A 24,122-nucleotide genomic window follows, 5' to 3' on the forward strand; every position below is an offset into this window, starting at 1 on the left:
CCTGTCTTCCATTGTCTTGTATTTGTATTTTACTATATGAAGTAATGCATCACTACATGGGGTTTTATTATACTTATCCTTTGTCATTATTGAGGAAAACTAAAATAGTATTTTCTGACTTCACAGCTGCTGCTGAGGTGTTAGCTCTCAACTTAATTGTAATGATTCCTATCTCTAATTGCTTTTGAGGTTTATAATTTATCTTTGGTGTCCTGCAGTTTTACTATGATGAATCTTGGAACCTGTTGAGATTCCTAAAACAAAATTTCATGATTTTCAACGGTTCTAGAAAATTCTCATCCATTAAATTTTAAATATTGTTTTTATCTTCTAGTTTAAGTCCTCCTGAAACTTTGATTAAATCTATGTGTGTTGCTGTTCAGTCGCTCAGTTATGTTCAATTCTTTGCAACCCGATGGACTGTAGCATGCCAGGCTTCCCTGTCCTTCACCATCTCCCTGAGTTTGTTCAAACTCATGTCCATTGAGTTGGTGATGCCATTCAACCATCTCATCCTCTGTCATCCCATTCTCTTCCTGCCTTCTACATTTCACAGCATCAGGGTCTTTTCCAGAGAGTTGGCTCTTCGCATCACATGGACAAAGTATTAGCTTCAGCATCAGTCCTTCCAATGAATACTCAGGATTGATTTCCTTTAGGATTTATTGGTTTGATCTCTTTGGTATTTAAGGGACTCTCGAGTCTTATCCAACACCACAGTTGGAAAGCATCAGTTCTTTGGCCCTTAGCCTTCTTTATGGTCCAACTCTTAAATCCATACATGACTACTGGAAGAACCATAGCTTTGACAAAGATGTACCTTTGTTGGCAAAGTAATGTCTCTGCTTTTTAATACACTGTATAGGTTGGTTATAGCTTTTCTTCCAAGGTGCAAACATCTTTTAATTCCATGGTTGTAGTCACCATCTGCAGTGGTATTGGAACCCAAGAAAATAAAGTCTTTCATTATTTCCATTGTTTCCCCAACTATTTGCCATGAAGTGATGGTATCAGATGCCATCCATGATATTCATTTTTCAAATGTTGAATTTTAAGTCAGATTTCTCACTCTCCTCTTTCACCTTCATCAAGAGGCTCTTTAGTTCCTCTTCACTTTCTGCCATAAGGGTGGTGTCATCTGCATATCTGAGGTTATTGATATCTCTCCCAGCAATCTTGATTCCAGCTTGTGCTTCTTCCAGCCCAGCATTTCTCATAATGTACTCTGCATATAAGTTAAATAAGTAGGGTGACAATATGCAGCCTTGATATACTGCTTTCCTGATTTGGAACCAGTCTGTTGTTCCATGTCTAGTTATAACTGTTGCTTCTTGACCCACATACATGTTTCTCAGGAAGCAGGTAAGGTAGTCTGGTATTGCCATCTCTTCAAGAATTTTCCACAGTTTATTGTGAACCACACAAAGGCTTTAGCACAGTCAATGAAGCAGAAGTATATGTTTTCTGAAGTTCTCTCTTTTTTTCTATGTTCCAGCAGGTGTTGGCAATTTGATCTGTTTCCTCTGCCTTTTCTAAATCCAGCTTGTACATCTGAAAGTTCTTGGTTCATGTACTGTTGAAGCCTAGCTTGGAGGATTCTGAGCATGACCTTGCTAGCATGTGAAATGAGTGGAATTGTGCAGTAGTTTGAACATTCTTCAGAATTGCCCTTCTTTGGTATTGGAATGAAAACTGACCTTTTCCAGTCCTGTAGTCACTGATGAGTTTTCCAAATTTGGTGGCATTTTGAGTGCAGCACTTTAACAGCATCATCGTTGAGACTTTGAAATAGCTCAGCTGGAATTCTATCTCCTCCACTAGCTTTGCTCGTAGTGATTTTCCTAAGGCCCACTTGACTTCACTCTTCAGGATGTCTGGCTCTAGGTGAGTCATCACACAATCATGGTTATCCGAGTCATTAAGATCTTTTTTATATAGTTCTTCTGTGTATTCTTGCCACCTCTTCTTGATATCTTCTGCTTCTGGTAGGTCTATACTGTTTCTGTCCTTTATTTGTGCCATCTTTGCATGAAATGTTCTCTTGGTATCTCTAATTTTCTTGAAGAGATCTCTAGACTTTCCCCTTCTATTGTTTTCCTCTATTTCTTTCTGTTGTTCACTTAGAAGGCTTCTTATCTGTCCTTGCTATTCTTTCAAACTCTGAATTCAGATGGGTATATCTTTCCTTTTCTCCTTTGCCTTTTACTTCTCTTCTCAATTATTTGTAAGGCCTCCTCATACAATCATTTTGCCTTTTTGCATTTCTTTTTCTTGGGGATGGTTTTGATCACTGCCTCCTATATAATATCACAAACCTCCATCCACAGTTCTTCAGGCACTCTGTCTATCAGATCTAATCCCTTGAATCTATTTGTCAGTTCTACTGTATAGTCGTGAGGTATTTGATTTAGTTCATACCTGAATGGTCTAGTGGTTTGCCATACTTCCTTCAATTTAAGTCTGAATTTGGCAATAAGGAGTTCATGATCTGAGCCACAGTCAGCTCCTGGTCTTGTTTTTGCTGACTGTATAGAGTTTCTCCATCTTTGGCTGCAAAGACTATAATCAATCTGATTTTGGCATTGACCATCTGCTGATGTCCATGTGTGGAGTCTTCTCTTGTGTTGTTGGAAGAGGGTATTTGCTATGACCAGTGCATTCTCTTGGCAAAACTCTGTTAGCCTTTGCTCTGCTTCATTCTGTACTTGAAGGCAAAATTTTCCTGTTACTCTGGGTATTTTTTGACTTCCTATTTTTGCATTCCAGTCCGCTATAATGAAAAGGACATCTTTTTTGGGTGTTAGTTTTAGAAGATCTTGTAGGTCTTCATAGAACCACTCAACTTCAGCTTCTTCCACATTACAGGTCAGGGCATAGGCTTAGATTACTGTTGTATTGAATGGTTTGCCTTGGAAATGAACAGAGATCATTCTGCCGTTTTTAAGATTGCATCTAAGTACTGCATCCAAGGTATCTCTTGAATTCCTACTTTTGCATTCCAGTCCACTATGATGAAAAGGACATCTGCTTTTTGGTGTTAGTTCTAGAAGGTGTTGTCCATCTTCATAGAACTGCTTTTTCTGACTATTGTCTTGAGCTTATTTCTCCTTAATATTTTCTATTTTTAAAATGTCTCTGAGAAGCATTCTCCATCTATCTGATTCTCTAAGATAAGATCTTAGAAATCTTATCTGACTTATCTGACTGTGGCTCAGACCATGAACTCCTTATTGCCAAATTCAGGCTTAAATTGAAGAAAGTAGGGAAAACCACTAGACCATTCAGGTATGACCTAAATCAAATCCCTTATGATTATACAGTGGAAGTGAGAAATAGATTTAAGGGCCTACATCTGATAGATAGAGTGCCTGATGAACTATGGAATGAGGTTCGTGACATTGTACAGGAGACAGGAATCAAGACCATCCCCATGGAAAAGAAATGCAAAAAAGCAAAATGGCTGTCTGGGGAGGCCATACAAATAGCTGTGAAAGGAAGAGAAGTGAAAAGCAAAGGAGAAAAGGAAAGATATAAGCATGTGAATGCAGAGTTCCAAAGAATAGCAAGAAGAGATAAGAAAGCCTTCCACAGCGATCAATGCAAAGAAATAGAGGAAAACAACAGAATGGGAAAGGCTAGAGATCTCTTCAAGAAAATTAGAGATACCAAAGGAACATTTCATGCAAAGATGGGCTCGATAAAGGACAGAAATGGTATGGACCTAATAGAAGCAGAAGATATTAAGAACAGATGACAAGAATACACAGAGGAACTGTACAAAAAAGATCTTCATGACCCAGATAATCACAATGGTGTGATCACTGACCTAGAGCCAGACATCCTGGAATGTGAAGTCAAGTGAGCCTTAGAAAGCATCACTACGAACAAAGCTAGTGGAGGTGATGGAATTCCAGTTGAGCCAATTCAAATCCTGAAAGATGATGCTGTGAAAGTGCTGACCTCAATATGCCAGCACATTTGGAAAACTCAGCAGTGGCCACAGGACTGGAAAAGGTCAGTTTTCATTCCAATCCCAAAGAAAGGCAATGCCAAAGAATGCTCAAACTACCACACAATTGCACTCATCTCACACGCTAGTAAAGTAATGCTCAAAATTCACCAAGCCAGGTTTCAGCAATACGTGAACCGTGAACTTCCTGATGTTCAAGCTGGTTTTAGAAAAGGCAGAGGAACCAGAGATCAAATTGCCAACATCTGCTGGATCATGGAAAAAGCAAGAGAGTTCCAGAAGAACATCTATTTCTGCTTTCTTGACTATACCAAAGCCTTTGACTGTGTGGATCACAATAAACTGTGGAAAATTCTTAAAGAGATGGGAATACCAGACCACCTGATCTGCCTCTTGAAAAATTTGTATGTAGGTCAGGAAGCAACAGTTAGCACTGGACATGGAACAACAGACTGGTTCCAAATAGGAAAAGGAGTCCGTCAAGGCTGTATATTGTCAACCTGTTTATTTAACCTATATGCAGAGTACATCATGAGAACCGCTGGACTGGAAGAAACACAAGCTGGAATCAAGATTGCTGGGAGAAATATCAATAACCTCAGATATGCAGATGACACCACCCTTATGGCAGAAAGTGAAGAGGAACTCAAAAGCCTCTTGATGAAAGTGAAAGAGGAGAGTGAAAAAGTTGGCTTAAAGCTCAACATTCAGAAAACCAAGATCATGACATCCGGTCCCATCATTTCATGGGAAATAGATAGGGAAACAGTGTCAGACTTTATTAATTAGAAACAAGTAAAGCCATGAAGGAAGAAATGGAAGGAATGATGCTAAAGCTGAAACTCCAGTAATTTGGCCACCTCATGCGAAGAGTTGACTCATTGGAAAAGACTCTGATGCTGGGAGGGATTGGGGGCAGGAGGAGAAGGGGACGACAGAGGATGAGATGGCTGGATGGCATCACTGACTCGATGGACGTGAGTCTGGGTGAACTCTGGGAATTGATGATGGACAGGGAGGCCTGGTGTGCTGCGATTCATGGGGTTGCAAAGAGTCGGACATGACTGAGTGACTGATCTGATCTGATCTGAGAAGCATTCTCCATTTATCTTATTCTCTAACTCTCTCGGATGTATAATATTCTATTTAATTATTTTATGGACTTTTTAAAAAAAATTGAGATATAGTTAACATAGTAGAGTGCACAATTCTTACATATTTAGCTTATGAGTTTAGGCAATTGTTTATATAGCCACATACCAACCAAGCATTACGAATTAGAAAATATTACCGTTTACCCCAGGAAGTTTCCTGGAACCTCTTTGTAGTCACTTATACTGAACTTTTCAGTTATTTGTTTATTTCAATAAATTATATTTGATCTTCAGATCTCCTTGGTCAAGTTTGATAATATTGCGTCTTATTTTAGAAATTATTTTCTCAAAAAAAGAAGCTATTTAATACTCTTCTTTCTGATAATTCAAGCATCTGGGTTGTTTTATCATTGTCACTGTTGTTTCTAGCTGATTTTTACAAAAAATTTAACCCTGTGAACTCATTTATTGGAACACACTCTGTGGGAGGTTTATGTGGCCTGAATTGAAAGATCTTTTCCCCCCCACAGGCTGCTCTCTGTTTTCTCTTATTGTTTTATAGTGTTCTCTTTGAACTCTTAATTTTCTCCTTTGAACATATATATTGAAATTTTAATCATTATTTATCAAGAGAGAGAATAGTTGTGTATAAGTAGAAGAATGACTTATTTAAAAGAGCATTTCCTCTCTTTTGGTTACTTCTCTTCGAATGTTTAATATAATCTTCACATGTTTTTGTCCATATTGCCTTACTTAATTCCTTATTTTGCTCTTGGAATATTAGCCGCCCACAGTTTTCAGCTTTTAAGATGTTGGTTAGGCTTAGAGTAGGTTCTCAGAAATCACAGGCTTTCTGCCTCGTGATCTGGTGATCAAGATGTCATTTTCACCTTGTTTCACCCCAGTCACCCCACCCTTAGCTAAGGGTTAAGATCAGAGACAATATAAGTCAGATGTCAGCATTGTTTCTTCGTAGAGTTTTTCTCCCCTGAGTACTGTAACATTCATCTGCTTCTCCTCAAAATTTTTATTAACCAGCCTTTCCTGGATATTTGCTTTTAAGGATCTTTTTTGAAGAAATGAGGAGCCATGTCAGTTTCTAGAATCTTCCTTCCCCTTTGTACAAATTTCTCAGGATTTGGAAATCTGCTTCATTGTTTATAGCTGTTTGCTTGTTTTATAGGCAAAGTTTTAAAAACGATTTTTTGTTCTTTTGTGACTTTAGAAAGAGGCTTTTGAAGTATAATTACCCTTACTGAGTCAGCTTTACATGGAAGTCTCCATATAATGTTTAATAGCTCAAAATTTTATTAGAATGAAGTAACTAGTTTGGGAACAAGAATCATGGGGGAAGCCAAAGGATTAAAGTTTGTTGGATTGTTTTAATATATGTTTTGCCTCTTCCCTGAAGTCACTTATCTCCTCTTTAATAACAAAAATAATTGATAACACATGTTGACCACTGTGTAGCCTGGCTGCATCTGATCCTCCTGGTTTGCTATGGTGTGTATCTCTGAGGCAAAGATGGCAAACTTTAAACCAAAATTCATGCGTGTCCTCCTGTATTACTGAGTTGTTCTTGTAAAACAGTTGCACATTTAGAAATTCTATTTCCCAGTTCTTCTGCACCTAGGGAGGCCATATGGCTAGTTCTCACCAATTGGAATATAAACAAAAATAATAGTGCCAGCTCAAGGCCAAGGATATTAAGAAGTGTGACTTTTCTGCCTTCTGTTTTTTCAGCTAGAGTAGAACATATGACTTCAAGGCTCTAAAGGAATAACAAAGGCACAAGAAGGGTCTTTCAGTCACCAACTGGAGAAAAGCAGCTTACCTACCAGGAACACCACTGGAATGCTATTTAAGTGAGGAATACACCTCTAGATTGCAAGGGTACTAAAATTTTGAAATAGGTTTGTTACAACTGCTTACATTGCCTTAACTTATATAATCCAAGTATTCATTTGGAAAGATCTGTTCCTTTCTAAGAGGATCAGAAACAGTAGGAAGTCACACTAGATACTCCATGCTAGGCATATCAAGCCCTTCCATTATCTTTAATGCTCATCCAATTTTGAGTCCTTGAATGAAGTTGCCTTCCACACATGGGTTTATATAATGATGTGTACCTCTTTAAGGTTTTATTTTATTTATTTTAGTTTTTATATTGCCTGAGAGGTGTTTTCCTAATACAGTACTTAAGGAAGTACATTCCTATGCAGTCCATGAGATTTTTTATAAAACGAATTATCAGATTGTGTTGGGTGTTAGTGGGGTCTTTCATTGTGGCATATGGACTCTCCAGTTGTGATGCGTGGGCTCAGAAGTTGCAGTGTGTGGGCTTAGTTGCTCTGCAGCATGTGGGATCTTAGATCTCTTACCAGGTATCAAACTCACATCCCTTGCATCACAGGGCTGATTCTTAACCACTGGACCACCAGGAAAGTCCCAGTCCACAGCATCTTTATGTAAGGGCAGAAATGAATCTTATCTCCCTCTTGAGACATTTTGCAAAATGCTTTTTAAAAACTCCAGAACTTGTAGATATTATATGTTTGCTCTGTTTCCCTGTAACAAAAGTCCTTTTTTTTTTTTTTTTCAATTTCTTCTTTAGACTTGATACATGGTCTGGAGCTATGATTTTGAACCCTGCAATGTTCTCTTCCAAGTGTTTTGATGAAACGTGATGTTCTTACTTTCATCCCAAATCTAAAGTGAGTGCATTGTTGATCCTTGGCAGAGATCTTTCCACCCATATAATAATAGCTTATTGTGACAGTTTTAGGAGAGAATAATCTATTAGTCAGTTGTGGACTCTTACTAGTAATTGGATATAAGTAAAGAGTTTCATGGACTTCCCAGTTGACTCAATGGTAAAGAATCCACCTGCCAAGCAGAAGACATGGGTTTGATCCCTGGGTTGGGAAGATCCCCTAGAGGAGGAAATGGCAACCCACTCCCAGTATTCTTGCTTGGCAAATCCTATGGACAGAGGGCCCTGGTGGACTACAGTCCATGGGGTCACAAAAGAGTTTGATGTGGCTTAGCATCTAAACAGCAATAGCAACAAAGAGTTTCATAGAGCTGGTCAGATCCCAGGCTTACAAATCAGTGCATGTAGGAAGGAAGAGGAGCTAGAAACTCAATAGCTGTTGGAGGTGGGAGGGCCATTAGACTCTGTCTCGTTTTCCAGACTTCCTGCAGTCACTGCTCATATCAGACTCAGTGTCCTGGAAGACAAAGCACAGAATGGGTTGAGTGACAGCAGCCAAGGATTTTCTTATATGCATTTATGAAGTGACTTGGTAGGCATGGGTTACTGCTCCTGGCACTAAGACTTAACAGGTGCAAATAGATGAAAGTGGGGACTTTGTCCTGAGAATGGCAGAGGGGACTGCCAGTCCTTGGCACAAACAGACTTAGGAGCATAGTGGTTGTGCTGTGTCCTGTCAGCTTGTCTTGATGGATGTCCTTGGAGCAGCCTACATGACGAGTGTCCCCTAGGATGGCTGCAGAGGGACTCTATGCTCTCTCTTGCCTCCTTCAGGTTTATGGAGGGGCTACCCATCCCTTCATTTAAAAATCTCAACACTTTGACTTAGGAATCTCTTATCTTGAAGCATTTCCTACTGGCTTCACTAAGCCCAGGGGTTAATTAAAGCTGCAGAAAGCGGCAGGCTATTTGGCTCTTCCTCACAGCTGGGTTGGGAGGCCGCAGGCTGGCCAGTTTGAGTACAAACTTGGAGAGACTCCCAACTGGAATGGAATCAAAGACTTCTGTGGCCTCAGGTTTGTTTACTTTGGTATTATCCAAGGTTTCCTGGCCCTCTGGTTGTTTGAGAGACAAGAGGCTCTGCACAGCTCTCATCCAGAGTCAGGTTCAACATTGGGAAGAATTACATGCAAGTGAGATGAGCAACATACTGGGTGTTTTCCCTGAAACACACATGGGGTGAGGGCTGGGCCAGCTGTCTGAGCCATCCCCTGAAACCCCCAGTGCAGCTGGATTTTCCCCTCCTTTGTGCCAAGCAGGCCTATCATTATTAGATCACACTGCTCTGGGCCATGTGACAAGCATACTTTGGGGCAAATAATACAGTAAAGAAGAATGGAAAAGGAACTGCATTTTCTTTTCTTTCATTCTCTTGCAGAAAGCCTGCAATGTTATGCTAAAATCTGCCTATTGATTTGAGTATAAATAGCCCCCTTTTTTATAATCCAGATGCAGCCATGTGCCCCTCTGTACAGGGTTGGATATTCTCTGTTGTGTCTTGGGAGTAATAAGAAGATTCCACTGGAAAGAATGCAGGCAAATCAGCCCAGCTGAGATTACATAAAAGGAGAAGGAAAATTGGAGAAAGTGTGTAATAAACCTCAATATCTAGTTGAGTGTGATTTTTAACAAAAGGCTCTTGCATTTAGCTCAATGACTTAAGATCTTTAGATAGTAGCTAAATGCATTTTATTCAAACTTTTCTAGCCCTGGGCAGGAGCCATTTCAGTAGGCAAGTTAATTCTTCTGGAAAGGCGTAAGCCGCTAAAATCAGAGGCTTAGGAGTGGATTTCAGCTCCTTGGTGATTTGTATTTAGAACTTCAGAGGCTTGGGCCCTGCTAATGAGCAACTAGCCATCTTATGGGAGATGGCTAGATCTAGGAGAGAGGCCTCTTGTCTTGAAAGATCTGATGAATCTTTGATTCATCCTTATATTTTTACTATTCCGTAACTCTACTATTCTTGGACTTCTATACCTACTTTTTTTTTTTTTTAATCTTGTCCCCTGCTTTTCTTCTTCAGTGCTACACATTCCCTCCTGCCCTTAGATATTTTGGCCCTGTAGGGAAGTATTTCCCAAACATGTTCTCATTAGATCTGTAGAATGCAGCACAATAAAATATTTCATGGTCAATTTAGATTGAGAAATGATGCATACAGTACACCTCTCTTGGAAATGTGTAATGAGCTTTTTAAAATACACTGAAGGAAAGTTATTTACATTTATTTATGTAAACATATGCATACTTATTTATTTAATATCAAAGTGTCCATTAGCCTCCCATAGAATTACTAGTTTTCAGCATTTTGCTTTAGGTATTGTTACTATCAATGCCCACAGGCTGAAAATTCTATGTAGACTACTAGACATGAAAGTTACAGAGACATGGCTATGGATCATCAAACCCTTTGAAAAGGCTTTCTTTTGAAGGCAAAGGATAAGCACTGGCTAATCATGTAAATAGAAGCCAAAGGAATCAAATGTTCAGTAAAGCATAGACTTACTAGAATAAACTGGGTTGGCTGCTGTCCATGTGCAGAGGTGCTGAAGCAGGGATATGCTGTGAAAAATGGATCCCTGAAGGAGCCCTTAGCATATGTATACCTGTGGCGGATTCATTTTGATGTTTGGCAAAACTAATACAGTGTTTCAGGTTTAAAAATAAAATAAAATTAAATTAAAATTAAAAAAAAAAAAGAACTGTTGAGAGAGTGAGGTTTTGGGGCTACATCGAACACCTAGATACAAAACATGTAGTAAAACTGCACAGAGACAGCATGGGGGAAAAGAGTCTTATACTGGGTAGGAAATTAACGGCCATGGTATTTGATCTCATTGTTCCAACTAATTGGATGTGTGAGCCTGGGCAAACCATCCAATCTCCCATGCCTTATTTTTCAAAGAAGATGATTGGACAGGATGTAAGTTCATTCCCAGTTCTAAAAGTTATAATATATAATGATTCTTCAAGTTGGTCTTTATGTGAGCATGGGAGAAATCAAACTGATGTGTACTTGCCCCAGGTCTCTGGGCTTCTCTAGGGAGAGGATATGCTTCTGAACCATATGTGTTGCATTCATTGGTAAGAACATTCAGTCTTGAGTCAGTAACAAATCACAATTTGGGAAAGGAGAGAGTGCCTGAAACAAATGTTACAAGTTTCAGTTACCATTATTGAGAAGAAAATTTCTCTTCCTCCTGACTTCTAAAAGGAGACAGCTTTTAATAATGTGTTTAGCAAATGTTTAATTATGAAATAACTATTCATTACCAGACTCTGTTCCAGATGCTTGGGTTACTTTGTGTGTGTGTGAAAGTGTAGGGGAGACAAAATAGACAAAATTTCCTACCTTCAAGGAGTTTATATTTTAGTATAGGGAGACAGATAATAAACAGTGCACCCAATAAATAACATAGGTAGCAAAAGTAAATTATATAGAATGTTAAAAGATGGTAAATTTTATGGACAAGGTAAGGGGGCATGAAGAGTTGTAGTTATAAATAGAGTTGTTTGGGTGAGCCTCTTTGAGAAAGCCTTCCTTGGTGGCTCAGATGGTAAACCTGCAATTCAGGAGACCTGGGTTGGGAAGATGCCCCTGGTGTAGGAAATGGCAACCCACTCCAGAATTCCTACCTGGAGAATTCCATGGACAGAGGAGCCTGGCAGGCTACAGTGCATGGGGTTACAAAGGGTCAGACATGACTGAGAGACTAACACATAAATTGAGTCAAGACCTGAAGGAGGTAATGGCGTGAAACCCGCGTCGTTCTGGAAGAAGGATGCAGACAGAGGAAACAGGGCAGAGGCAAGAGTGTGTCTGGCAGGTTCCAGGAATAGCAAGGCAGCCTGTGAAGCTGGAGTAGAGTGAGTAGGCAGCTGTGCTGTAAAGATGGAGTCTGGGCTGCTTTGTCTGGCGGGAAGAAAGACATTGAACCTACGAGAGCAATTTGCACACCCAACAGCAGCATAGCCTGACCTCAAACTTCTTTTCCTTGTAGGAAGCCCTGTAGCAGTCCCAGAGTGATGGGACTCCCTGCCTGGCCTGAGATACCCAGTTAGCACCTGCGAATCAGAATTTCCTCTTTGCAGCAATAAAGCATCCAGCCTTTGCATCTGTGACAGCCTCCCCTGTAATTTATGCATTCTATGGTGAGTTTAAACGCTGACTCTATCATTATCTGAGTTTATTACCATTGCCATTTGCATATGTTTGATGGGGACGGGGTGGGCAGGAATACCTCTGGATAGATTCCAAGTTGAAAGTCTGCATGTCTCTTCTCACCCTTACTTCCTCCCCAGTCCTATGCCTAGTGCAGAGTCTGGGCCAAGGCCAAGTGTGCATAGTACTAAGAAATGGGTGAGTGTTCTCAGTAGCCCTGCTGCCCTCTTCTGTCTCTGTCTCCTTTCTTGTCCCTACTGTGCCTCTCTCCCAACATTCCTGACGTCTCAGCACCAGTACAGAACAGTGAACCTGCCTCCCTCCCTACAACCCTCAGTAGCCACCAACCCTGACTCCCAACCTGGAACTGATAAATTTGCTCAAATTAATATAAGCCTGATGGTTACCTCTTGGGGGGCAGGATTCTCCTTTTTGACAGAGAATAGGAGAACTTCTATTTCATTGTGCCATTTCCTCTCTCATCAAGATTTAATGGGGAGGTGTTGAGGAGACTTCTCAGCATCCTGGAACCCTGAAAATGAGCACCAGATGGCAGGCAGCCTTAGATCCTGCTGCCCACTTATCCCTAGCTCAGCTCTACCTGTTTTCCCTAAATCACTTTTCTGCACAAAAATTTGTTCACTTTTTTTTTTTTTTACTAAGAAACCATCTATATATAGTAAATTTACAGGCACACCTCATTTTATCAGATACTGCGTTGTTTTTTTGTTTTATAAATCTGAGGTTTCCAGCAATCCTGTATCAGGGCAAGCTTATGCGCACCATTTTTTCAACATTATTTGTTAACTTCATGTTTCTGTGTCATATTTTGATAATTCTCAAAGTATTTCAAGCTTATCATTGTATTATATTTATTATGGTGACCTGTGGTCAGTGATCTTTGATGTTACTATTGCCGAAAGATTAGCATTCATTGAAGTCATACATGATGGATAGCACTTTTTTAATGAAGTATTTTTAAAAATAATTTTATTTATTCATTGGCTGTGCTGGGTCTTCATTGTTGAGCACACTTTCTATAGCTGTGGCAAGCAGGGAATACCCTCTAGTTGTGGTTCATAGGTTTCTTCTTGTGGTGGCTTCTCTTATTGCAGAGCGTGGGCTGTAGGACATGCAGGCTTCTGTAGTTGTGGTATATGGGGTCAGTAGTTGCAGCTCCCAGGCTCTAGAGCACAGGCTCAGCAGTTGTGGTGCACGGGCTTAGTTGTCCCATAGCATGTGGGATCCTCCCAAATCAGGGATTGAGCCTATATCTCCTGCATTGGCAGGTAGATTCTTTACCACTGAGCAACAAGGTATTTTTAATTAATGTGTGGACATTGCTTTTGGGGGCTTGCCAGGTGGCATTAGTGGCAAAGAGCATGCCTGCCGATGCAGGAGGCTTTAGAGATGCAGGTTCAATCCCTGGGTCAGAAAGATCCTCTGGGAGAGGGCACGGCAACTCATTCCAATATTCTTGCCAGGAGAATCCCATGGACAGAGGAGCTTGGTGGGCTATGGTCCATAGCGTGGCAAAGGTTGGACATGACTAAAGTGACTTAGCAGAGCACAGCACATTGCTTTTTAGACATAATGCTGTTGCACACTTAATAGGTTACAGTGCAATAAAAACATATTTTTTATATGCAGTTTGATCTGCTTTTGGTGGTGGTCTGGATCCAAATGTATAATATCTCCCAGGTGTGTCCATAGAGTGAAATGTTTGTGTGAGCCTCTGAATAGCTCTTAGGAGCCAGGAAGCAGCTCAAGCCGTAAGGAGGGGGTAGAAGGAATTTTGCCCAATGGCAAGCAACTAGGTTTATTTCACAAGATTGTGTTTTTCATGTTGCTTGCATTGTGAAATAGTGTGCACAGGTGCCCCTGTTTGATTCAATTTCAACTCTCATCATGATTGATAGTCCCACCTGGTCATAGCCAGCTCACTTTACTGTTTGCCCTTGTCTGCTGGGCTGCAGTCTATGAGTGGGGAGCCAGAGCCAGACATTTTAAGGACTCAGAATGAACAAGCATGTCTGTCCCTCTTCTTCCCAGATTTTTACCCTTTTAGACCTTTTTATTCCATCAAAAAAATCTAATCCACATTTTTTGTCAAGAGACACTACCAGCCTATAGACAACGTTAAACTGAATGAAGGAATTATAAATATTGGAAATGCGAAACCCTTGAAAGAGCTAAAAGGAGAAAGAGGACATTTTAAGACTCATTTATGACCTTGTGTTCCTGCCATTGCCATCATCAGTATCATCATCATATCACTAGCATCATTGTCAAGTTAACACAAAACCATCACCCAGGTGGCACTAGGGGTAAAGAACTCACCTTCAATACAGGAGACATAAGGGACGCGGTTTCAATCCCTGGGTCAGGAAGATCCCCTGGAGGAGGAAATGGTAAGCCACTCCAGTATTCTTGCCTGGAGAATCCCATGGACCGAGAAGCCTGGTGGGCTATGGTCCATGACATAGCAAAGAGTAGGACATGACTGAAGCAACTTAGCATACGTTGAATATGTATTATTTTGTTACTTTGACAAGTATTCTAATGAGTTTTTTAACCTAGGAAACTTTCCTGGTGATTCAAGATAGGACTCTGTCACATGTGCTGCCAGGACCCTTTGTCTCAGGACCAAGAGAAAGAGACAGGGAAGGTAGTGTAGAACGAGCCCTGTCTGACCCAGACCTTCTCTCTTCTCGTCCATTTGTTTCTAGGCACCTGCCCTGAACTTTCCCTATGCAGGCTGCCTTTATCTCACTCTCCTTTCTTCTCTCAGCTAGATCTCCATCGTAGCTCCAGTCACACCTCATCACAACAGTCTATGCATGTCTGTCTCCCCTCCCTCCCTGCTACCCTGAGAGTAAGCAACATGAGGGAATGACCTTGTCTTCATCATCTGGTGGACCAGAAGGACTGGCTTACCAGACTTCCCCAAGCAATGTTTCTTAAAGGATGCTTAGCCATTGCTAGACCTGGTCCAAGTGGGCAAAGAAAGTATGGGAAGGAATTGTTTAGCACTTGAAAACCAAAACAGAACAAAACGAAACACAAAATAAGACCGTAATCTTTGGTCCAAGGAACTGAGAATTATTTGAAACTTGTTTCTCATCCTCTTCCCTCTCTATTTCGCTCTGGCTTTTGTCATTCGGTAAGTGATGCAGACATATTCTTTTCTCAGGATTGGTTTAGAGAGTCTGAAAAGGTAGCTGGACTGGGTGGGGGTAGGGAGTCAGAGGAAGCATAAAACAATAAAGATGATTTAATTTATATCTGATTGCAGCAACCAGCTGGCTATGCCATCAATTATTACACCCTCAAAGTTGTTAAAGAGCACCTCTGTCATAGGTACCTTATTAGCTAGGGATTTATGGAGCACAGAGCCATGGCAGGAAATATTGATATTTCACTCACAACATCACCCGTGAATGTCTGGGTTGTCTGTCTCATAGCCTTATCTCTTCTCCTATATCTTCATTTGTAGGTCCCATCACCTCAGGCTCGACTCCCACAATGATTTGCTCCTAAAGTATGCATGATGGTAAACAGTCTCACTCGCTTGTTCTTCAATTCATTTTGTGTCTGTTTCACACCTATGGCTATAATATTTCTACTTTCTAGGCAGAAAGTGTTCTGGGCTCTATCAAATATTTGATTTGAACAATTTCTGTGTTGTAAATCACCTCCTGTTATAGGACTTCTGGTTTCAATTTACTTTGTAAGAGAAAAAGCTAGACATTGGATTTCATTTATCCAGGTCACATGCTGTGGCTTGAGTCCCAGAACCCAAGCCCTTAGTTTCCTTGGCCTCTGTTTTCCCTCAAAGCCCCAGTGCCCATGAGTCTTAAATTTTATCCAACGTGGCTTCCAGGTTTCTTACAAAAGTCTCCGGTCAAGGTAAATAAGTTGCTTTGACATTCAAGGTACACTTTATTTTAAACACCATTAGATACTGTACTCATTCCTAGAAGCAATTATTCCTAATTATAACCAATTATTATGTGTGGTATCAGAAAAAAAAAAAAACACCAAACTGCAGTTTAAAATTGGAAATCTGTATGGGGAAGAATAGTGATACAGAGCTATTCGTGTCAACTCAGAGAATTTCTCCTTTGAAGATAGCATTTTTAAGAACTAAAAGAATTTCCACATTTTGATTCTTTGAAGTACCAAAGTGACAACACAGGAAGAGATGACACGAGAAAAGTGGCAATTTAGATATTTACCCAGAAATGCAGAATTAGGTGTTATTAATGAGTGGCTAGATCACACCTGACGTTTTACAAAGTGATATGCAGTCGCATCTGTGTGAGCGGTTGTGTACACACACACACACACACACACACACACGTGACTATATACTCCATGTGGAATAGAATAAAAGAAGAGGACAATTAGGTCTCATCCTTAGTGGCAGAATCTACTGTAAATGGTGCCTGTCTTAGTAAGATGGAATAAAAATTTATAAGCAGGAGATGGAGAGGGAAGGAGTTAAATCCATGAATGATGAACACTAGCTAGATGAGGATTATGATGTATCCACATAAGTCAGACCACTCTATTCACACATGCATATGCACTTATGGTTTGTTATAACTCCTCAGAGGCTTCCCTGATAGCTCAGTTGGTAAAGAATCTGCCTGCAATGCAAGAGAACTCTGGTTCAATCCCTGGGTTGGGAAGATCTGCTGGAGAAGGGATAAAGCTACCCACTCCAGTATTCTGGCCTGGAGAAGTCCATGGCTTCCTCGGTGGCTCAGATGGTAAAGTGTCTGCCTGCAATGTGGGAGACCTGGGTTTGATCCCTGGGTTGGGAAGATCCCCTGGAAAAGGAAATGGTAACCCACTCTAGTACTCTTGCTGGAAAATTCCATGGACAGAGGAGCCAGGTAGGCTACAGACCATGGGGTCGCAAAGAGTCAGACAGGACTGAGCGACTTCACTTTCACTTTTATAACTCCTCAATGAGTCTAGATTGCCACTACTGCTCTGAACTTACAGGTTGAGGAAATCAGCCTTTGGGATGGTCTATGGGAATAATGTCCAGCGTTGCATTACATCATGGAGTTTCAGATAATTACACTCTTACTTTGTTGCTGACCTTTTAGTGTCATAAATAGTAGCTAGGAGAGATGGGTGGTGGGTTGAACTCTTTATTTATTTACTGTATGTTGATGCATTTTTCCAGCTTTATTGAGGTATAATTGACAGAAAATATTATATATATTTAAGCTGTATGATGCAATGACTTGTTATGTGTATATATTGTGAAATGATTACCACAATCAAGCTAATTAACACATGTATCATCTCACATAATTATCTTTATTTACGTATTTTTTGATGAGAGTACTTAAGATCTGCTCTTTTCATAAGTTTCAAGTATATATAATACAGTATTGACTAGAATAAGCATAATTTACATTAGATCCCCACAACTTAGTCAATTTATAACTGAAAGTTTATACCCTTTGACCAACATTTCCCCATTTGCCCCAATCCCCAGCCCATGACAACCACCCTTCTTTGTTGCTTCTGATTTTGACTTCATATTCTACACATGAATGAGATTATGCAGTATCTGTATTTCTGTGTCTGATAATGTACATGTCCATTCATCCATCAACAGACACTTAAGTTGTTTCCACATCTTGGATGTTGTGAATAATGCTTCAATGACCATGGGAGTGCAGATATCTCTTCCAGATACTGATTTAATTTCCTTCCTGTGTATATCCAGAAGCAGAATTTCTTGATCACATAAAGAGTCCTATTTTTGTTTGAGGAATGTCCGTAATATCTTCCATTACAGCTATGAAAATTTATATTCTCACCAACATGTACCCTTTCCTCCATCAGATAGATGGCATCACTGATGAAAGGGACATGAATTTGAGCAAACTCCAAGAGATAGTAGAAGACAGAGGAGCCTGGCATGCTGCAGTTCATGGGGTCACATAGAGTCGAACACGACTTAACGACTCAACAACAACCCTTTTCTCCATTACCCTTGTCAATGCTTCTTATCTTTTGACTTTTTGATAATAGCCGTTCTGATATGAAGTGATATATCATTGTTGTTTTGATTTACATTTCCCTGATGATCAATAATATCGAGCACCTCTTTCTATACGTTTTGGCCATTTGTCTGTCTTTGAAAAATGTCTATTCAGGTTCTTTGCCCATTTGTAAATGGAGTTCTTTGGTTGTTATTATTGTTTGCTATTGAGTTCTATGAGTTTGTTTCATATGTTGATTATTAACCTATTATCAGATATTTGAAAGATTTGAAAATATTTCTGGTCATTCATACATTGTCTTTTCATTTTGTTGTTTCCTCTGTCATGTAAAAGTGCTTTAGTTTGATGTAGTCACAATATTTTATTTTTACTTTTGTTGTCTTTGTTTTTGGTTTCATTCCAAAAAGTCATTGCCAAAGCTAATGTCAAGGAGCCTTTTCTCTGTTCTGGAGGTTTATGGCTTCAGGTATTACTCTTACATCTTTAGTCCATTTGTAATTAATATTTGTGTCTGGTATAAGTTTCAAGTGCTATTCTTTTGCATGCAGATATCATCCACCATTTATTGAGGAGACTATCCTTGTCCCATTCTTGTCACCCTTATCAAAGATGAAGTGCTTATATATGTATGGGTTTATTTCTGCACTCTCTAGTCTGTTCCATTGGTTTATGTGTTCATTTTTATGGCAGTACCACACTATTTTGCTTACTATGGCTTTGCAGCATAATTTGAAATCAGGAAATATGATGTCTCTAGCTTTGTTCTTTCTCAAATTGCATTGTGATATGGGATTTTTAAATTGGTTCCTTACACAGTTGGGGGATTTTTTCTATTTCTGTGAAAAATGCTACTGGGATTTTGATAAGGGTTGCATTGAATCTGTAGATTGCTTTGGGTATTATGGAGATTTTAACAATATTAATCCTTCTAATCCATGAGCATGGGATATTTTCCATTTATTTGTGTCTTTAATTTCCTTCATCAATGCTTATAATTTCAGGGCACAGATCTTTCACCTTTACCTTTTTGGCTAAGTTTATTTTTTAGTATTCTTGATGATGTCATAAATTGAATTGCTTTCTTAATCTTGGTGGGGAGGGGACCATTTTCTGTTAGTGTATAAAAATGCAACTGATTTCTGCAAAAGTGTAAATGTATCCTGCTGCTGCTGTGGCTAAGTTGCTTCAGTCCTGTTTGACTCTGTGCGACCCCATAGATGGCAGCCCACCAGGCTCCTTTGTCCCTGGGATTCTCCAGGCAAGAATACTGGAGTGGGTTGCCATTTCCTTCTCTAATGCATGCATGCATGCATGCTGAGTCGCTTCAGTCGTGTCTGACTCTGTGCAACCCTATGGACAGCAGGCTCCTCTGTCCACGGGATTCTCTAGGCAAGAATACAGGAGTGGGTTGCCATTTCCTTCTCCGTTGTATCCTGCAACTTTACTGAATTTGTTTATTAGCTTCAAGAATTTTTGGTTAAGTCTTTAGGGTTTTCTGTATATAAATAAGATTATGTTATCTGCAAACAGTTCTACTTCTTCCTTTCAGATTAGGATGCCTTTTATTTATTTATTTTTACCTAATTGCTGGGGCTAAGGTTTTTAGTGCTATGTTGAATTTAAGTGGCAAAAGTGGGCATCCTTGTTTTGTTCCTGATCTTGGAGGAAAAGCCTTCAACTTTTTACCATCGAGTATGTTAGCTGTTGGCATTTTCTATATGGCCTTTATTATGTTGAGGTACATTTATTCTATACCTAATTTGTTGAGAGTTTTTTATCATGAAAAGATGTTGAATTTTGTTGAATGTTCTTTCGGCAACTATTGAGGTGATTATACGATTTTTATCTTTCATTATGTTAATATGGTTTATCACAACTATTGATCTGTGTATTTTAGCCATCCTTACATGCAAGGAATAAATCCAACTAGATCATGGTGTATGATTCTTTTAAAATGCTGTTGAATCCAGTTAGTATTTTGCTGAAAACTTTTGCCTCCATATTCATCAGGTATATTGACCTACAGTTTTCTTTTCTCATGATGTCCTTATCTGACTTTCCTAGGAGGGTAATGCTGGTCTCTTAAAGTGAGTTTGGAAGTGTTCCCTCCTCTTGCATATTTTGAAGATTTTGAGAAGGATTGGCATCAGTTCTTCTTTAAATGTTCAATAGAATTCACCAGTGAAGCCATCTGGTCCTGGATTTTTCTTTGTTGGGAAGTTTTTCATTATTTATTCCATCTCTTTACTAGTAATTGGTCTTTTTAGATTTTCTATTTCTTTATGATTCAGTCTTGATAGATTGTATGTTTCTAGACATTGATCCATTTCTTCTAAGTTGTTCAATTTCTTGCATAATTGTTCATAGTAGTTTCTCATGCATTTCTATGACATCACTTGACTCTATTAATGACCTTTGGGATTCCTAGATGTGTACATTTCCCATAGTAGTCAAAGGGACCTAATCCCCTCCTTTTAAAGAGAAGGAAACTATATCAGAGAGGGGCCAGATCTGTTTAAGGTCCTATAACCTTTTAGTGGGCTTCCCTGGTTGCTCAGATGGTAAAGAATCTGCCTGTAATGCAGAAGACCCAGGTTTAATACCTGAGTCAGGAAGATCTCCTGGAGAAGGAGATGGCTACTCTTTCTAGTACTCTTGCCTGGAGAATTCCATGGACAGAAGAATCTGGTGCCCTACAGTCCATGGGATGGCAAAGAGTCAGATATGACTCAGCAACTAACAGTTTCACTTCACAACTTTTTAGTGTCTGAAGTCAGACTTTCCTACTAAAAGCTCTTCCTATCATTGAATGGTCCTTTCTAGGCTAGTAGGGTACCTGGCTAGCAACACTGGTACCAGTGATAAAGGTCATAAGTATGAACCACTTTCCATCATTCTCTTTACTCTGGATGTGTCCCTCAAGTTGAAATGAAGTGCCCTGTGGTTGAAATCAATATCTCTACACAGTTCCCTTATTCCAGAGCAATCAGATGTATTGCATTCCTTTAAGAGAACAAGGACTATCTTTAGACTAAAGATAGAATACACTGTAGAGCTTCCAAAATGGAAGTTTCATTCATTCAGAAAATATTTATTTAGTGCCTCCTATGTGTCAGGCCCTCTTTGTGCATTGGAACTACAATAGGGCATGTGACAAAGTCCTCATGCTCATAGAACTTATTGTCAGAGAAACAGAATCCACAGCCTCCACTGGATGTTGATGAGGAGCGGCTGCTCTTTTTAGGGTGATACGTGATTCCTGTGGTTTACTAGTTCCCCACATTCATTTGAAATATCAGTATGTCCTAAGGTCTACCAACTTTCTTGCTTCAGTTTTCTGCCTGGCCTCTGTGAGAAGTTTAAACCCTCCAAGTTGCAACTTTATCATCATAGAATAAGTATCTGCTGACTACCAAATGTAAGCACAAGCACAATTTCAGGTTCTCAACCCCATCCAGTTGGGTACAGTCTCTGGCTATTAAAGAATGAAGTTAAGTCAGGCTTTGTGATCAGGACATATGCGTGAGGAGACAAATTTAGATTGAGCAGAGGATACTGCACATCACAACGGAGGGATGTCAGAGAGATAGAAGTTGGTGCAGGAGGAAGTGCAAGGTTAATCGGAGAGAGTGATTATGGAATCTAATTAGCCTCTCATTTTCATTTGCTGAAGGAACATTCAATTCACTTAACACCACTCTAAAGATCCTTCTACGCTCATCTGTACCCAGGGGAAAACAAATTCCAGTGTAATAGACCATTTGGACAGCAGCAGACTTCAGCAGGGAAAGCATGTAGCTGAAAATGTGGAGTCCTGGGTCCCAGTCTTGGCTCTATGTTACTAGCTCTGTGACCCTGGGCACAGTGCCTGCCTCTAAGGGGACCAAGGGCCCATCTGCTGAGTATGGAGATTGGATTAAAGCATTTTAAAGGTCTTTTTAACTCCAAAATGCTATGTTTGTTTTTCAGTGCATATCTCCATGCTATGGCTTAGTAAGGCATGTGGTTACAATTTTGTAATCACTTACTATGGTTCGGTTGATAAAAGTTTGAGCTTTGAAATCAGAGAAACCTGAATCCCAGTGGAGGAGACCCTAGTCATTTAACTGTGGGCCAATTACTTAAGCTTTCTAATCCTCAATTTATAAAAACAGGGCAATAATAATTGTATTTATTTCATAGATGTTTTTGTGTGTATGTGTATTAAACGGATGAATGCATTTGAAGCACTTTGTACAGTGTTTGGGACATAGTAAGACTCAAATGTTTAGCTGTTACCTATTTTCAGAGTACTTAGATATATTATCTCAGTTTTTAAAAATATGGGCTGGGTCTCTCTTTTAAAAGAAATCGCTTGATGACATGGTGGGTAAGCTAAGTAATGGAATGAGACTGAAATAGCTCCACAGAAATAAAGAATTTAATGTGGGAATAAATGAAGTTGCCACCCAGAACTAACAGCCAGAGTCTTGGTTGGGCTGTAATTGATGAATACGATGGCCAAGATTTATAAGGATATTTTAAGAAGTACCCACACTGCATGGAGCCCTGAGTTTTACGCCTGGGCTGAAGGAAGATCAATGAGAAATTCATTAGATCCAAGATTTAATGGGGGATGAGGTTTTGTCCCCTGTGTTGGGGCTTTGTGCATGGCAGCTACTTGGGATGTTTTCTCTGAGACGGAGGGCAAGGGGATGAGAAAAAAGTTGTTGATCACTTAGAATTAAAGGAGAAAGAAAGATGTTGGAAAATGCAGAGAAGAGACTCACAATCCAAACTTTTTAAAAGACTTTCTTTTTTTTAATACCTTAGACACAGCCCAGCTAGTTAGTGGGAGGTGTCCTCAGTCTTCCATTCTGAGGAAGTCTTTGGACAGAGCTGCCCTGAGAACAAGGGACACGCTGCTGCCAGAAGCTTGGGCACCCTGAGGATGTAAGTCTGGGTGCCTGAATTAGCAGTCAGCACTGCTAAAGCATCTTTAGACAGGCCTCTAAAGATGTCTTTGCTGTCAACAGGGACATCTTATGCTGGTCCAGTGGGTTCCAGGTGGCCCCTTATACCCTGAGGCCAGGTAGTAAGCTGGGATTTGTGTCTTGCTTCTTTTTATCAGTAGCAGAGAAAGGTGGCTTATAATGTCCTGCTAAGAGTTCTGTTCTGCCCTGGAATTTGGGGATCAAAAGCACATATATGTTTTCAGTTCCCCTTTTAATGTGTGCTCAAGGAAGACCAAAAATCAGAGCACAATTTGCCAAGTCTCCCTGGACTTTACTTCTGAGTACACAAGGCAGGGAAACTTCTAATTTAGGCTCACCCTTGGGGAAGGAGATTTTCCATTTTCCCTTGATTCGTGTACAATGCTTTTATGCTGCACCAGTTTTGTGTTCCTTCTGCCTGCATGTTCTTCTCTCAGGAGCCCAACTTAGCTCCTTTAAGGGTCCTCTCCTGGGATAGCAGCGACCTTGGCTGAATATAAATCTGGCACATTTTGTTCTCATTGTTCATGGATTTAATACATGGCCCCTTCCATTTCACTTGCTCGTACTTTATGTAGCTGCTCAGCTCTTTCTTTTTCATAGTTCACCCATTTTTAAATCCTGCCTTTTATTAATCCTTCTTATAAGTACTCATCTTCAGTTGTAGAACTTTTGCTGTATTTTCTCGATATGATTCTTATATTTCTCCCTTAATAATGTTCTATTCTGTGGGCAGAGTCCCTGGTGGTGAGATCTATCCCTCCATCAGTCTCAAAGATATATTTCATGCATTTGTATGAAATTTGATCTTTTGCAAATAATTGTAAAACAGTTATCATTCATTGTGTGTTTAGTTTTATCAGGTGCTGTGCTGAATGCTTTGTATACACCATCTCATTTTATCAAGAGTCACACCCTTATTCCCATTTACTTAATTTGGTTTTTTAAAAACTATTTTTCTTTCCAGTTTTATTGAGATATAATTGACATATAGTGCCATATAACGTTAATGTGTACAGCATAATGATTTGGATTATATACATTATGAAATGATTATCAAAGTGTATTTAGTAAACATCTATCATCTCATATAGATGCAAAGTAAGAGGAAGAAAATT

At 39.7% G+C, this 24,122-nt stretch overlaps 1 long non-coding RNA gene across 1 annotated transcript; it reads left to right on the plus strand.

Moving 5' to 3' along the window:
* Positions 1 to 7,676: 7,676 nt before the first annotated feature.
* On the plus strand, positions 7,677 to 19,257 carry LOC123333655. The gene is made up of 3 exons (XR_006641078.1): positions 7,677 to 7,778; positions 11,839 to 11,989; positions 17,871 to 19,257. It is a non-coding gene; the product is annotated as an uncharacterized LOC123333655 (long non-coding RNA).
* The last annotated feature ends 4,865 nt before the right edge of the window (positions 19,258 to 24,122 follow it).

Source organism: Bubalus bubalis, chromosome 5 (genome assembly GCF_019923935.1).
Source record: "Bubalus bubalis isolate 160015118507 breed Murrah chromosome 5, NDDB_SH_1, whole genome shotgun sequence".
Taxonomy (NCBI): domain Eukaryota; kingdom Metazoa; phylum Chordata; class Mammalia; order Artiodactyla; family Bovidae; genus Bubalus; species Bubalus bubalis.